At 42.6% G+C, this 16,461-nt stretch overlaps 1 pseudogene; it reads left to right on the top strand.

Moving 5' to 3' along the window:
- The first annotated feature begins 1,081 nt into the window (after window positions 1–1,081).
- Window positions 1,082–13,140, top strand: LOC117261443 (uncharacterized; annotated as a pseudogene).
- The last annotated feature ends 3,321 nt before the right edge of the window (window positions 13,141–16,461 follow it).

Below are 16,461 nucleotides of genomic sequence, written 5' to 3'. Positions count from 1 at the left end.
AACATGTTTTCAGTTATTTCACCTTTTTTTGTTAAGTACATAACTCCACATGTGTTCATTCATAGTTTTGATGCCTTCAGTGAGAATCTACAATGTAAATAGTCATGAAAATAAAGAAAACGCATTGAATGAGAAGGTGTGTCCAAACTTTTGGCCTGTACTGTATATATATATATATATATATATATATATATATATATATATAGGCCTCCATGCTACTCTCTACTGTTTACCAACCTGTTTTCATGAAGCTACATAAAGCTTCTATGTCGGTGCAGAGACAACAAGATAGGTGTGCAAGATTTTATTACACTGCTTTGTAGGGAGAAAGACATTGTATTTGCTGAAATAAGACTAAATTCTCATGTCAGGGCATTTCTCTGGAGGAGATGACCCATGTCCTAAAGAGTTTTTCTTCATGGAACTTTTGAAAATACTCTATGAAGCAGAATAGCACATTGCAAGATGCAGTTTGCAGTAATGCTAATTTCGTTTGTGAGAAGGCTTATGGGTTGATGCTGTTTGACAAGCAGGTAGGAGGTTCAGTTATTTGTGAGTGTAGTTGTGCTGTTATTAAACAGTCTGAACTCAGATCAGTTTTCTCTGACAGAGATGGAAGTTTAGTTTTAATCACCAGCTCTACTTGAGCTAACTGTCCCCTGGGAAGAACATATGGAGGAAGCACAAGAGAGAAAAAGGGCCAAGTACACATCTGGTAGCTGAGTGTCGGAGGAATGGGTGGAAGGCCCGCTGTGAGCCTACTGAAGTGGGCTGCAGGGGCTTCGCAGGCCAGTCTCTACACCGGGTCCTGGGACTCCTAGGGGCCTGTGGGCTGCACAGGCGGAGAGCCATTAAGAACATCTTGGAGGCTGCTGAAAAGGCCTCACGTTGGCTCTGGTTGAGGAGGGGGGATGCGTGGCGTAGTGCGCTACCTGGACACAAGTCGGGGCCTGATCACCCCCAGCTGGGTCACCCGGGTGAGGGTGTCTGATGTAAGACCCGAAACACCCAATGACCCGGGTAATATCACTGAAGATGTGTCCAGGTTGCACCACAAGGTGTATCTAAGTACTAATCCAGCATGGCGATGCCATTGACTTCCAGGAAAAGGCTGGATGACAACTTCGAAAGTGTGGTGACAACTGGAGAGACAGTGGACAGCTCAGAGAGACGGCACCCGGGGCAGGGAGGGTTAGCACCCCAAGCTCCAGCTCTCAAAAGAGAGCACCCAACACACGCTACGAAGAACCCTAAGGAGAAATACCCCCAGGGGCGCCCGAGAGGGGGGGAGAATGAGCGCCCCGAACAGACGGATATTCTGGTAATGACCCATGCGAACGTACAATCGACTACGAGTGCAGTCTGCAGATGTGGCAAGGTCTGCAAAAACCCGACTGGTCTGAAAATTCACCAGACCAAGATGGGCTGCCTGAGGAGGCAAGTGGCGCAACGCACAGTGCCAGTACTTGATACAGCACCTGGTGAGATGGAGGAGGAGCCAGGCCCGGACACACCCTGCAGTGCCCAGAGCCTCCAAGCACCACAGGCGACACCCCAAAGCAGACCATCTGAACATCGTCGGATTTTGTGGCCCGCTGCCAAAGAGTCAGAGTGGCGCCAGTTTGATGAAGATGTTGATGCAGCCCTTGAAGCAACTGCCAAGGGAGATGTGGGCCAGAGGCTCCTGACAATGAGCACGTTTATAATCAGCATCGCTTCAGACAGATTTGGCATTAAGGAACAGCGTGCCACCCAGGCTACTACTGCAGCACCAATTCCAAACCGATGAGAGGTTAAGATCACCCAACTCAGACAAGAGCTGCGGACACTCAGGAGCCAGTACAGAAAAGCAAGTGAGGAAGAGAAGGCAGCCCTGGCAGAACTAAGAGGCGTGGTAAGGGAAAGGTTAATCACCCTTCAGCGTGCTGAGTGGCACAGGAAGACGGGTAAGGAGAGGGCCCGCAAGCGCAGTGCCTTCATTGCCAATCCATTTGGGTTCACGAAGAAGCTGCTGGGAGAGAAACGCAGTGGTAAACTCTCATGTCCCGAGGAAGACATCAACCGCTACATCAGTAACACCTACAGCGACGGCATGAGAGAGCAAGATCTCGGCCACTGTGGAGCCCTCATATGCCCACCGGAACCCAGAACCCTGTTTAACATCAATGAACCCACCCTTAAGGAAGTCAAATCTGCCAGAGCAGCTTCAGCACCAGGCCCAAGTGGAGTTCCATACAAGGTCTTCAAACACTGCTCCAGGCTTTTGGAACGTCTGTGGAAGATCTTCAGAGTGATCTGGAGGAAAGGGAAAGTACCCCAGCAGTGGAGATACGCAGAGGGCGTGTGGATTCCCAAGGAGGAGAACGCTAGCAGCGTCGAGCAGTTCAGGACAATCTCCCTCCTCAGTGTTGAGTGTAAGGCGTTCTTCAAGATTGTTGCCAATTGCCTCATGGGATTTCTCCTAAAGAACACCTAAATAGACACCTCGGTGCAAAAGGGCGGAGTCCCAGGGGTTCCAGGGTGTATCGAACACACAGGGATGGTAACCCAATTGATCCGAGAGGCACGAGAGAGCAAGGGGGACTTGGCAGTGCTGTGGCTGGACCTTGCCAATGCTTATGGATTGAATCCACACAAGCTGGTGGAATTGGCCCTGAGAAGATACCACGTCCCAGAGAAGATCCGAGACCTCATCCGCGACTATTACAACAAATATAAAACAAGAATTTTCTCTTGGATTCTCAACAAGATGACTATAATGCTCCTCACTGGTTGATCTGGTCTGTAACATGACACGTGGATCACTTTCACTAAAGACTGTTTGAGCGGAGGCTTTGTCAATAAGACACATTCTGCAGTAATGGTTGGCACTGAATGACTCCACATAACCCAGAATTGAGTTCAAACCCAAATTGTCACCTGTTACTTGTGCTATGGTGCCATAGATAGGTTGATCAGTAAATGACACTTTCATTCCACCATGTTCTAGTATCTTTACATCTTCTATAAATGGAGTAAGAATTTTGTCAATTCCATACTTTTTTGCATCTTGGGAATGAAACAAAGAAATAAGATGGATATTCATCAGGGATGAGTTTAGACGTGGTGGTAAATTGCGGAGTGTGAAATATAAACATCCAAGCTTATGAATGCCTTGTTTTGATCCTAGTGGGTTTGATGTTTCAAAGTCATCATAATACACTTGGATTTGTAATGAATCTTTTGATTTTGAATATAATGGGTGATTTTGATAGTACTTTCCATCACAGAAATCCTGATATAAGCTAACGACACTGGCAGATTTATTAATTTGACCGCAAACTACTTTATTCTTGAAAATGAACTCCAACGTTTTTAACAGTGGTATGTAAATGAAAGTGTCATTTACTGGAACCTGTTCATATACTCCAGATATTTTGTTTCTCTTTGAGTCATATCTCACTCCTAAATGAATTTCAAGTGGTTCAACAACACCACATTTTTCACTAAAATATTTTGTCCATTTAGAATTTGTGGTTAAGTCAGCAAACAGATTGAAAGTATTGTTAAAAACCTCTTCCACTGCACTTCTACTGGGATTATCAGCAGGCACTGCACTTAACACTTGTTCTTTGAGATTTGCATGAGCATCATTGACATACTCCTCCATGCTTTCAATAAGACAACATTGTTAGCGACACCACTGCCTTGTAACTTTGCTATGACTGAAGCACATATATCTTTTGTCTTATCTTTTGACATTTGGGATGTTGAAGGCTGATTTGACATTTGGGATGTTGATGGTTGATTAATCATATCTGGAACCATGCCAAATGCATCTTCTTGTAAGTTCTGTTCATCTAAATCTGACTGATGTGGTGTTTGTAAATCATCATTACTTGTGTTAACAGAACTATGAGAGCCATTTAAGTGCTTTCTAAAACCTGCATAACTGTTAAACTGCAATGAACATCCTTCTTGGGCACAAATAACAACAAATTTCTTTCCTGGATATAACCCATGAAACAACTTGAGGTGCTGAATTAATGCACTGGGTGCATTGTGCATAGACCTACAAATATGACACCTATACATATTTTTAGGAGCTTGTCTCTTGACAACACAAATCTTATAGTCTAAGAAATTAGACTTTCAACCAAAACATAACCAAAGGAAAAAAATAAGTGCTGAAGTGCACCAAGTGCATTGTGCAAATACAAATGTGCATACACCGTTTATGAACATGGCTCTTAGCTCCTGTTCATAAATTTGGCTCTTAGCTCCTTCACCTTTGGACTCTCTTTAGTGGTGTCAACATCAATATTGTAGACAGCTGTTTGGAGAAAACTGTACATGTTGCTGAGAGCATCATCGTAACTTACACTGAAAACGAAGTGCACTTTGAAGAGTTCATCAAACACTGCCAATGACGTGGTTCCCTGGCAGGGGATGAGCTTCTTGTTGATCACAATGTAGTAAGTGTTGATGGACTGCTTGCTGGTTCCAGCGGCAAGAAGGTATGGCTGGCAAGTTGCCTCCTGGCTCTCCAAGTGTTGTTCAAGGCTCCGGCATGACTGTGGAGAAACTACATGTCAGGTTGCATTGTTGTATTGTCTTATTCTGTGCCATGTTTCCACGCTTCTAATCACAATCAGATCTGCTCTAACCAGGGTTTCCACACATTTTCACAGACAAAATTTAAAAACTTTTCAAGCTTTTCACCCATAATACAATATCCATAACCTGGAGAAAGTTTTTGATGTCCTGAAGAAGATTTAGATGTCCTGGAGAAGATTTTAGGAGAAACAGAGCTCTTGTGCCCATGATTAATGTAAGATATGCTAATTACATTGCAGACAACAAAATTCTATCAATTTTCCAAAACTGTTTGATTTTACTTTACTTCATGACTCTTCCAGGCCTAGAAAATGACTTAAAAAATTCCACAGTTTTTCTAGGTTTTTCATGACAATGGGAAGCATGACTTACCTTGTGAAACACAACTAGATGGTCCATGGTCTGAGCTCCACTGATCTTTTGTCTTCTCTTTTTAGAGGGCTGAGGTGGCAGGATATTCAGGAGTAACAAGAGAGATGCCATGCCACTGTCCCACTCTGTAGAAAGAGAAAAAACTTGTGTATAGTATAATTTGAATATCATGTTTCTTTAATTTACATATACAATCCTACTTTAGATAACAAAAACTCCTCATTCAGCACATGTATATAGGTTTGTAAATGACAATGCATTCAAATTCCATGTGTTACCTGGGCAGTCAGAGGCTTCATCATTGTTCTGATTCCTGGCAGACCTCAGCAAACTCTGGATGATTGGGGTGGTTGTAAGGCTCTCAGCTTCTTTGATCACCTTCCTTTTAAAGGATGGATGCCACTTTTCAAGCAGTTTGTCGGCTGTTTCCGGTCCAAAAATGAGGCCGAAATCTTGATTTATCTGCAGTGGCAGAGAAATGAAAGAACATGTTTTCTTAAATTTACATTTTTCAAATCACATGTTGCGCTTAAATGTCTAATACTTACCAGCCCTTTAGTGTCCAGCAGCCTTGGAAACACTGAGTATGTTATCCGACTCATCAGGATTGTGGATGAGGTGCTGTCTATACTCAAAGGTCTCCTTCATCTTCTGCAGGATTATTTCTCTGTCAGTGATGTGGCTCATCAAGGATATGATCTCTTTACAACGCTCCTCATCCAACTGACCACCAATCTGAGGCAGCTCCCTCTTTTGTCCTGGACCGCCACCTCCTGCTGTCTGCATTTTTGGTTCCTTGAATGGAAGTTTTGTGTTCCTCTGAACTGTCTTGAGCCGCCATGCCAGAAATCCAGTGCTACTTTGGCTGTCATAGAAATGTTCCTGACCAAAGACAGACAAAAGTTAGTGAAAAACAAAAACCATAAATTTGGCAGGATTTTACCACCAAGATGAGAACAGCTAGGGAGAAAAAAACTCCTAAAGGCAATGAGCAAATTTGCCAAAAATGTTGAACTATCCCTTTAAACTATTAAGTGAAATACACTTTGTGATGTGCCTCAGTCACATATCAGGAGAATGTTTTATGAATTTTATTTCATAAGGTTAACATGATTATTCTGTACTTTTTTGAAAGTACATGATTATTCTGTACTTTTTTGATTATCTGCAATTGAGATATGCCTGGGTCAGACCAAAATATATCATTTCAAAACTGAAAAAAATAGTACTGCTACTACTTGAGGTTATAGTAAATTAGCGCTCTTTGACTTTCTATACACTTTGCTTTGTCTGTCAGATGTAACCAGTTAACTTTTTATAATTTCAAAAGTGAAAAAAAATATTTCCACAAAGCCTCAGTTCTGTTCAGTTACAGCTCTTTTGTGTTTTTATCCACATTTTGATGTACCTGTGGCATTCAGGATTAAAAGGAGAAATAATTAATAGACACTGCATGTCTTTTCATTAAGCTGAAATAATTCACATTGGTTTGAAATTTGTCATTACAATGTCTGGCCAAGCTTAAGGTCATGCTTTTGAAATCTGGCACAACTGAATTTTTAAACTGAATAGCCCTGGTGTACATAGTATATTAAAGACTAAAAAAAATTCATGACTTATGCATCAACATAGCCAAAGTTATCCAAAAAAGTATATGTTTTTGTATAAATACATTTAAATTTTTATAAAGGAATTTCTTGATACAATTCAAAGTACAATTCAAAGTTAGGTATGTAATAAAAATAAGACTTACATATCCCTTCTTGGAGAGGGGATCTTTCAATGCAGGGAACAAGGTAACAATTCCCAGTGCGTATTTCTCTTTAATAGTTTGCTGAGGGATTCTCCTGAAAAGAAAAATAAAGTTGATTCTTGTTTGTTTACCAAGCTATACCAATTAAGCACTGGTGCTTTATAAGGGTGGAATAATACTATTACTTAAGTAATGTTTCTTACTACTATAATTGCTGCCTTTTCTCCAATTTATCTCGTCTCGTCTCGTCTCGTCTCGTCTCGTCTCGTCGTCCTCCGCTTATCCGGGTCCGGGTTGCGGGGGCAGCAGCCTCAGCAAAGAAGCCCAGACAGTCCTCTCCCCAGCCACCTCCGTCAGCTCTTACGCGGGAACCCCGAGGCGTTCCCAGGCCAGCCGGGTGATGTAGTCCCTCCAGCGTGTTCTGGGGCGGCCCCGAGGTCTCCTCCCGGTTGGACATGCCCGAAACACCTCCCAAGGGAGGCGTCCGGAAGGCATCCTTACCAGATGCCCGAACCACCTCAACTGGCTCCTCTCGATGTGGAGGAGCAGCAGCTCTACTCCGAGTCCCTCCCGGATGTCTGAGCTCCTCACCCTATCCCTAAGGCTGAGCCCAGCCACCCTGCGGAGGAAACTCATTTCGGCCGCTTGTACTTACGATCTCATTCTTTCGGTCACTACCCAGAGCTCGTGACCATAGGTGAGGGTTGGAACGTAGATCGACCGGTAAATTGAGAGCTTCGCTTTCTGGCTAAGTTCCCTCTTCACCACAACGGACCGGTTAAGCGCCTGCATCACTGCTGACGCCGCCCCAATCCGCCTGTCAATCTCCCGCTCCATCCTACCCTCACTCGTGAACAAGATCCCGAGATACTTAAACTCCTCCACCACTCAAGAAAAAAGAAAAAGAAAAGAAGAAAAAAAAATAATGTCCTTTCCAGAGTTCACAGTAGCCGACACATGCCGGTTTCATGTGTAATTGAACGGCAGATGAAAATATCACCGACCAAAATGAGCGTGGGAAAAAAGCCGATGTTGAGAGAAAATGAAAATTCAGTCATTATCTACTGACCCTCATGCCTACGGAATGACGGGGAAAGTTTTTTGATCATCTGCGCACTCCTGGAGTTTCCGTGAGCTTTGCTTGACCAATAACTGCAGCAAACAGTAACAGATTCAAAAGTTCCAAAAATACATAATTAATCCATAAATTTCCTCCATACCAATAACCCAAAGAAATTCAAGTGTCCTGAAGCAGAAACATGCAGCACATCAAACAAAACTTAACACAAGTTTGAGATGTTTTTTTTTTCTTGGCATTTGTAAGCTACAGGACACTTGGATTACTTTGAACGAGCAGTATGGAGGCATTTTATGGATTTATTATGTATTTTTTAAACTCCAGGAGTGCACAGATGATCATAAAACTTCACCCGTCAATTCATCAGAATGAAGGCGAGTAGCTAATGACTATTTGCATTTTTGGGTTAACTATCCCTGTTAAGTGTTTTTTTTTTAAATTATTATTATTGCTGTTTAAACGCTACCATAAGGTTATTTAAAATATGGCGGTTGTTCTACAGTATATGGCCAGAATTCTGGAATATTAAGGGCGGTCCAAAAAACTAGTATAAACTCTAACCCTTTCACAATTTAACATTACTAGGAAAAAAAACATCAGTAATCAGGCCCTACCGTACCTAAACTGTAGTTATTCACAATCGTTTAAAAACAAAATAAGTTTAATAGCTGTTAACTACCCAACCCTTGTATTTTAAACTTACCCTTCTGTCTCAACGATATGTCCTGCAAGAATGTTAATCATCTGCCTTCTTCTACTGTCACTGAGAGTCCCAGTCTCTTCATATTCCTCAAGCACTGTTGTCCCTCCTGGTTTTGTCTGTAGAATCTGCTTCATCAGCTAAACGGATCATAACAGCAGTGTTAATGCAAGACAAGAGCAGCAAAGTAATTTCAGACATCAGGATGATGGTAGGACTGAAATTATTAGACAAACCAGATTTTAAAGAAAATCCATTTTTTGGGGGAGCACAGCATCAAGCTTTTGAAACTTTAGTTTGCACAATGGCAATTTAAAAATAAATGCATGAAATTAATCAAAGTGACAACTATGATCTAAATTAGCAATCAGATTCTACAATTTCATTTAGCAGACGCTTTTATCCAAAGCGACTTACAATGAGCGCTAATACATCACAAGCAAGGAACTAGTTAGATAATGAACTTACATCTCTGGATGAAGAACTTTGGGATGCCTCTTCATCACTTCTCATTTGCTTGAGTGGTCTTGCTTCACAGTCACTGCTACCGCTGGACACAGACAGGAAACTTCCACCAAATGTGGATGGTGGTGTGGATAGAGGTGACACAGAAGCACCTGAATCTAAAACAAAAAGGTGTATAAATACTTAACATTGCCGCATTATTGTAGATAAGATTTTGCAATCAACCATGCTCGAAGAATCTACAAACAGCAGCCAAAAAACTATACCCAACTTTGTGCTCAACAGCCCTGTCCATCCATGGAATATAAAGCTTTATTTTTTGTTAATTTACCATTGTTGTCACCGTCCTGGATGATGATGCAAATCCCATTCTGTGGGGCCAAGTCTGCAAACACAGATTCATCCACCTCGGTTCCCGAATCATCTTCCACACAAATCTTGTCCGCGAGGATGGAGAACTTCTCTCTCACTAAATGATGAGTTAAAATACCACATGGTTATTTGTTTAAATCAGAAAAAGTCCAGTCAGTTAAAATTACTGGTTAGTCATATACAAATCGGGACAATTACCCTCAGAAATGAATTCTTCATAATCAGCAGCTTGTAATTTGATGTATTTCTTGCGGTCTTTGTATTGCACCTTAATTAGCATCTTGCAATCTTCAGCGTGATCTTGCAGAAAAATTACTTTTTTTTTTTTTTTTTTTAAATCACCTATACAAAAATGTGAAACTTTCACTACACTCAAATGGTCTCTGATGGAAAATATACTTTTTGTAACTGAAGCTGTTGGATATGAAGATGTCTTTCTGCCTGACAGGTCTGGAACTTAACATACTGCTCTTCACACTTCTTATGATGACTGCGGTATCTTTGTATCCTGTCAAACAAATGCACTGAAAAATACAATATTCCGGTTATCTAACAAATTATCAGCCAGTTAAATGGCAATCAAGTACAACTGGCTCACTATGGAATGAAAGTTATTTTGTGACTATTTTTTTATTATTGCAATATGCAAGACTGATTTACAAACATTTACAAATTACATTTACAAATGACCGTTTTACTGTGGCCACAAAAGAAGAAATAAATAAATGACAGCGTGCTCCTAAATGATTTCTTCTGCTGCACAAAACTATTTTTAGTCACAAATGCCAGTAAAATGCTTGCACCATAGAGCTCTGTGGAAAACAAATGAGAAATAAATAGCCTAATAACTTTCACTGCTTTAAGATACTCAGTAGCTCAGCTAATACTTGAAATGTCACTGGAAAACAAACCATTGCAGCAGCATATTGAGTGCCAGGTGGCCAGCGCCGGCGCGCGCCGGACTTTGAACTTATCCCACAGTAGTGGTACCTGAGGTACCTTAGTACTACGGTACTCCAACACGATCATTCTGTACCTTGGTGTTTAAGATCTAGGGGGTAATTGGCCGTTTTTGACTACTTTTCATTTTACCTTTAAATTTCACCTTAAAAAACTGTTTACCTTGCCTTGTTTGGTATCATTCTTTTCAGCGCAATCTCACCTGTGTGACTTTACAGTTATTTTTTTATTTTGACATACTGTATTAACACACTGGACCTAAAATCACACAAAAAACATAAAATCCGAGTAGGAAAAAGTTTGCTTTTTTACTGTGAAAACCACAAACATGTCTAACGAACCATTTTTGTAACTTAGAATAAAAATATAAATTGTAAACTTCAAAAACATATGTCCTAATTTAGCAAACAACAAGGTTATATATAACTATTTACGTTAAAATGCAAGCAATGCCTCAGGCGTTTTTGAACAACTAGCCTATTTACAAAACAATCAGATGCCACACAAATTATTTGTCAAAGGGAAAAATGCCAGCACTCACAAATGTCCTTTTGGTAAATTTAATAAACTAACTTGGGTGGCAGTACCAGAAACACAGATGTTTCGACAGAAAGTCTTCTTCTGTTGAAACGTCTGTGTTTGTCGCTGTTTTTGGCCATGCACCTTTGTAGGGAATTTATTTTGAGAGTGCTTGCTTTTCTTCTATGTGATTTTACACAAATTATTTGTGCCACTCTGAAAAACAGTTCCTGTCCACCACAACACACTACAGGAGGAGGACACAACAGGACTACAACAGGAGAAGTGACACACACTGTGTGGCTCTGCTGCCTGAGCAAACGGAGATCCGGACCTGGTGGGCGTGCCCTGCCACACCGTCCGCTCCTCTGTGCGGACCACCGAGTACCGTTCAATGCGGTCGTCGGAGGCTCATTTTCCTCTCTCCTCTTCCAAAACACACTACACCACACACTAACTATACACTCCAAACAAGCTAAACATCACAAATCCCAACTATCTGTGATCGCGATTGCGATCGCTGTCTCTCTCGCTGCCGTCACTCCCACAACTTTCCCCTCTCCCCCAGCAACAAATGATGTGTGTTGCCATACAATTTTGAGATTGGTTGACGTGGTGCATTTTTTCAACCAATAGGAAAGGGGGTGTCGTTTTTGTTTTTTGGCTGTTGTTGTTGCCTTCAGCACTTTCGTCAGGCCGAACGGCCCGTTTTTACCGTTTCTACCTGCATCAAACGCGGATCAAACGTGACAACAATATTCAGGAAAATCATGGCGTTTATTATTTATCATAAGTCCGGTTTTATATGGCCTATCAAGACGATTTAAAAAGTGGTACAAAGTTTGAAGTTTGCACTTTCCACACAAAATGAACCAGAGACTCAGCGAAAATCGGTCACGTGATTTTGACGCGCCGGCGCGGTTCTGGACCGCAGAGGGTTAAGTACGGCGGTCTATCGTTGGTACCAGTATACCGTGCATCACTAAATCCAACCACAGCTGTGGACAAATTTGACCGGTTGGCGGTTTGCCCCTTGGAGGCTCCTCCGCGGGAATCATGGGGAGAGGTGGCTCTGAACTAAGGATGTTCCTGCTTAACCGACTAGTCGTTTAAACGTTTCTAATATTGATAGTAGTCACCAGAAATACTAGTCGGTTAAACTGTTTTTTCTCCTGACACCCGCGTTGTTCTTTTAACGACGGAAACCGCTTTAACTCGACCCAAACAGTTTCAACAGAGTTACACTAGTTTACGATACTGTTTATTTACCGTGTGTGAAAAGAATAACCAAGCTCAAACGTTAGCATGAAACATATGTGACATGTGCATGCCCTGGCATGTCTGCTTAACGTTAGCCTGCATGTACGGTGGCAGTAATTCGTTAGTAAGACAACAATAATATCGCCATTTTCCTGTATTTGAAATATCGAGCCAACACAAACACATTTTTTTGCAAAATATCAATCAAACAGTGAGCTATATTGACGTGATACTCACCTGTTGCTTGCGTGGTGTCTTTTTATTGCGAGTATGCGGGGGAAAGACAATGGCTGCCGTTCAAATTTCTACCAGAAGTGTGCCTTGCCAAATGCCTGGATGTGAAAACCACACCCGCAGGTGTTGGATACCGTTAACTCTGTACTGTTACGTCCACATTAATATGTTTTCTCACTAGCACGGAGTTCATTGTATCAGAATCAACACCACAACCTCAACACTTCACTTTAAAATGGCCTAACACTAGGATTTTGACTCCAGTGGTTTTGCTGTGTGGCATCCTGCCTCATCTCCTCTTGCCGTTGCTAATCTATGAAGTCCCCATTACCATCATGGAGTGCCTTGAGAGGAAGATGAGCCAGTTCCTACGGAGGTGGCTGGGCCTGCCACGGAGCCTAAGCAGCGTTGCGCTGTTTGGGCATAACAACAAGCTGCAGCTTCCGTTCAGCAGTCTGGCAGAGGAGTTCAAGGTTACCCGAGCCAGAGAAGTCCTACTCTACCGAGATTCAGCTGACACCAAGGTCTCCTCAGCAGGTGTAGAGGTCAGAACTGGACGGAAGTGGCGCGCCCAGGATGCAGTGGCACGGGCGGAGGCAAGGTTACAGCACAGCATCCTGGTGGGCACTGTGGCCACGGGTCGGGCCGGGTCGGCTTGGTAGCAAGCCGAAACCTTGCTACAGCAAAGCCAGTGGAAAGGAGAAGCGAAAGCTGATCCAGGAGGAGGTTCGTGCCGAGGTGGAGGAAGCCCGCTTCAGCAGAATGGTGGGCATGTCTAAGCAGGGGGCCTGGACCAAGTGGGAGCATACAGCTGATGAGCTTTTCAAATAATGATCAGTAAATGTGTGCTCGTAAATAATCCCTTAAACCTGTCAAAAACTGCAGGAGAAATGGCAGTTTGTAAGCATGTAAAAAATATTTGTGGCTCTGGATAGAAATTGTCTAAATTAAATTTTTAGACAATCTGTCACCTTGAGTCTAATTTCTGATATGTGAATTAGCCTCACTGGATTAGTTTAAACTAATCATAAAGTAAAATTAGACAAAAACTATGAAGGATAAAAATGACTAAAATGTGATTAATACTAATAAGCATTATTATCTCAAGACGAAGATTAAATCTAATATAGTTGTCAATACTAATACTGTTTTGCAGGTGGACTCTCTCATCAAAATCATATAGGCTACAGTATGTTTGGGTTGAACTGTGATCTACAGTATCTCTTTCTTGTCCCAGAATTTCTGTGAAACAGAAGGAAGGAGAGCGTAGTAAGAGACAAACTGCAAGCTGAAGAGTGAACTCGAACAGAAACTGCAATGTCACTTTATTTATTCCTTAATTCATTGTGGTTACCCTCAGCAGGCATCCTCACAGCTGTTGTGTCCCAAATATCAAGCACGTTTGATGAGGACACATCTCCCTCCAGACACAGCTGCGACACTCGGAAACAGCACGGTGCTGACCTTCTCCCAGCAGGGTGTTGATGAGGCACTGCCAACGTGTATTCTGAATATTACAACAACAGCCCATCTGGAACTCCCATTTTATCTTTTCAGAAATACTAAAACACATAATTATTTCCTGGTTTCTCTTGCGCACATGCAAGCTCCCACATGTTGTGTTTGTGGCACTAAAAGCCAATCCTGCACCCCCATACAACACTCAGAGCACTGCCCAAAAGAAGCCTTTGGCAACATGTTTTTTGTTTTTGTTTTTTTTTTCAAGATCTGTTTTGCTTGGTGGTCATGGTTTATGTTTCTGGCTCTCAGGAATAAGTGCCTGAATGTTTAGACTTTTTTCAGCCACTGAGAGAGGAGGTTGAGATACTTATTCTTTCTTGGTTTTGTTTCTATTAAAACATTTTTAACTGATCTCTGAAAGGAAATGAATCAGTGTTTCCACAGAAGTACCTTCATGCAAAGAAAGTAACAAGCTTACATTACAGATCAAAGCCCGAAAAACTTTATGTCCAATTTTCAATTTTAACTTGTAACAACACTGTAGTTAACATGTAGTTATGTTGAGGCACAAAAACAACTTGATTTGATTTAGGAAAACATAATGTTTTAGCTGAAAAGACTGGGTTCTGTCTCTACAAACCATGGCTGGAAATGCCCCTACATTTCATTAAAAAATGTAGTTTCATTAAATGAAAATGGTACAGTTCTACTTTGACCTGAAGCACGGGCTGTCTACTTTGGCAGTAGAAACAGATGATGTAGTTAAAGACAAACAAACAAACAAAAATATATAGTATTAATTAGATCTTGGCATACTGCAAGTTGTCCAAGTTCAACTATTTTAATGTATGGCGTGTAGGCTAAGAACCTTTTACTGTATATTTTATGAAAGTGGATGAATTCTGTGATTCTCCCTGGTTTGCTGAATGTTCCAGACATTGTTGGGCTGCCTTGGCTAACACGTCTTTTTAGTGTAACATGGAGGTCAGGTACAATGCCTGTGGAGTGGCAGAACAGAGTGGTGGTTCCCATTTTCAAAAAAGGAGAGGGTATGCTCCAATTTTCAGGGTATCACACTGCTCAGCCTCCCTGGGAAAAGGTATTCCTTGGTGCTGGAAAGAAGGCTCCGACCAGCCGTCAAACTTTGGATTCAGGAGAAGCAATGCGGATTCCGTCCCAGCCATGGAACGGTGGACCAGCTCTTCACCCTTGCAGGGCTGCTGGAGGGGTTGTGGGAGTTTGCCCACCCAGTCTGTGTTTTGTGGAAATGGAGAAGGCTTATGACTGCGCCCCCCGGGAAGTCCCATGGGGGGTACTGCAGGAGTATGGGGTACAGGCTGTGCAGCCCCTGTATAACCAAAGTGAGAGCTGTGTCTGCATACTCAGCATGAATTTAAACATATTTTAAGTGGGTTGTCACCAGGGTTGTCACTTTTACTGATTCTGTTTGTGATATTCATGGACGGGATCTCAACGTCTAACCAGGGGGAGTAAAGTGTCCAGTTTGGGAACTTCAGAACTGCATTTTTGTACATGGTTTGGTCGCTTCATCACACTGTGACCTCCTACATGCACTGGGAGTCAGCGCCTCCATGTCCGAGGCCATTGTTCTCTGCTGGAAAATGCCTCTGGGGTGGGAAAGAGTTACTGCCCCAGTATCTTGGGGTCTTGAACATGAGTGAGGGTAAAATGGAGCATGAGATAGATGGGCAGTTTGGCACGGCGTCTACAGTGATGCAGGTGCTGTGCCGGACTGTCATGGTGAAGAGGGAACCGAGCCAGAAGGTGCAGTTTTCAATTTATCGGTCACCTCCCACTCCTTACCTATGGTCATGAGCTTTGGGTAGTCAACCAAAAGAATGAGATCGCAGATTCAAGTGGCTGTACTGTGTTTTCTCTGTAGGGTGGCTGGGCTCAGCCTTAGAAATAGGGTGAGAAGCTTAGACATTTGCAGGAAGCTCAGAGTAAAGCTGCTGTTCTTTCATGTTGAAAGAGGCCTGTTAGAGGTTTTCCAGGCATGTCCAACTGGTTTGAGGCCCTGGGGCAGACCCAGAACATACTGGAGGAATTAAATATCCCATTTGACCTGGTAACGCCTTGGGATTCCCCAGGAGGAGCTGGAAAGTGTCCCTGGGGAAAGGGACGTCTGCAGTACTTTGCTCAGCCTGCTGCTCCTGCAACCCTGCCCCAGATAAGGGTATGAAAATAGATAGATGGATGGACATTCTGTGTATGTGGTCAGTGCAGGTGTAAACTATTTGATTTTACCCTCAGGTAACAGTCATGTCCATAACTGCTTATCCTGTTGGGTGTCACGGGGGACAGGAGCCTATCCCAGCTGACATTGGGTGAGACAATAGTGATAGTTGGCAGACACATAGCAACAGACAACAGACAACCATCAAAGTTGACATTCACATCTAGGGCCAATTTAGAGTTACCAATTAACCTAACCTGCATGTCTTTGGACCAGGGCAGGAATTTCACGAGGGCGACGAGGGCCATGACCCTCGTGCCCTCCTCATTTGGCCCTGTGCCCTTCAAAAAAAATATCTGCCCTAAGGGCACAGTGGCCTTGATGCCCCGCCCCCACAGCCGCAGGTGATTTTGCGGTTTTCTCTTCTGCCTCTTTCTTGTCAACACGGCTTTGACACCTGTGTCTTTTGAGAAAAAAATAATGCAATGACAGTC

The sequence above is a fragment of the Epinephelus lanceolatus genome, chromosome 7 (genome assembly GCF_041903045.1).
Source record: "Epinephelus lanceolatus isolate andai-2023 chromosome 7, ASM4190304v1, whole genome shotgun sequence".
Classification (NCBI taxonomy): domain Eukaryota; kingdom Metazoa; phylum Chordata; class Actinopteri; order Perciformes; family Serranidae; genus Epinephelus; species Epinephelus lanceolatus.
This window is presented reverse-complemented; position numbering and strand designations above follow the sequence as displayed.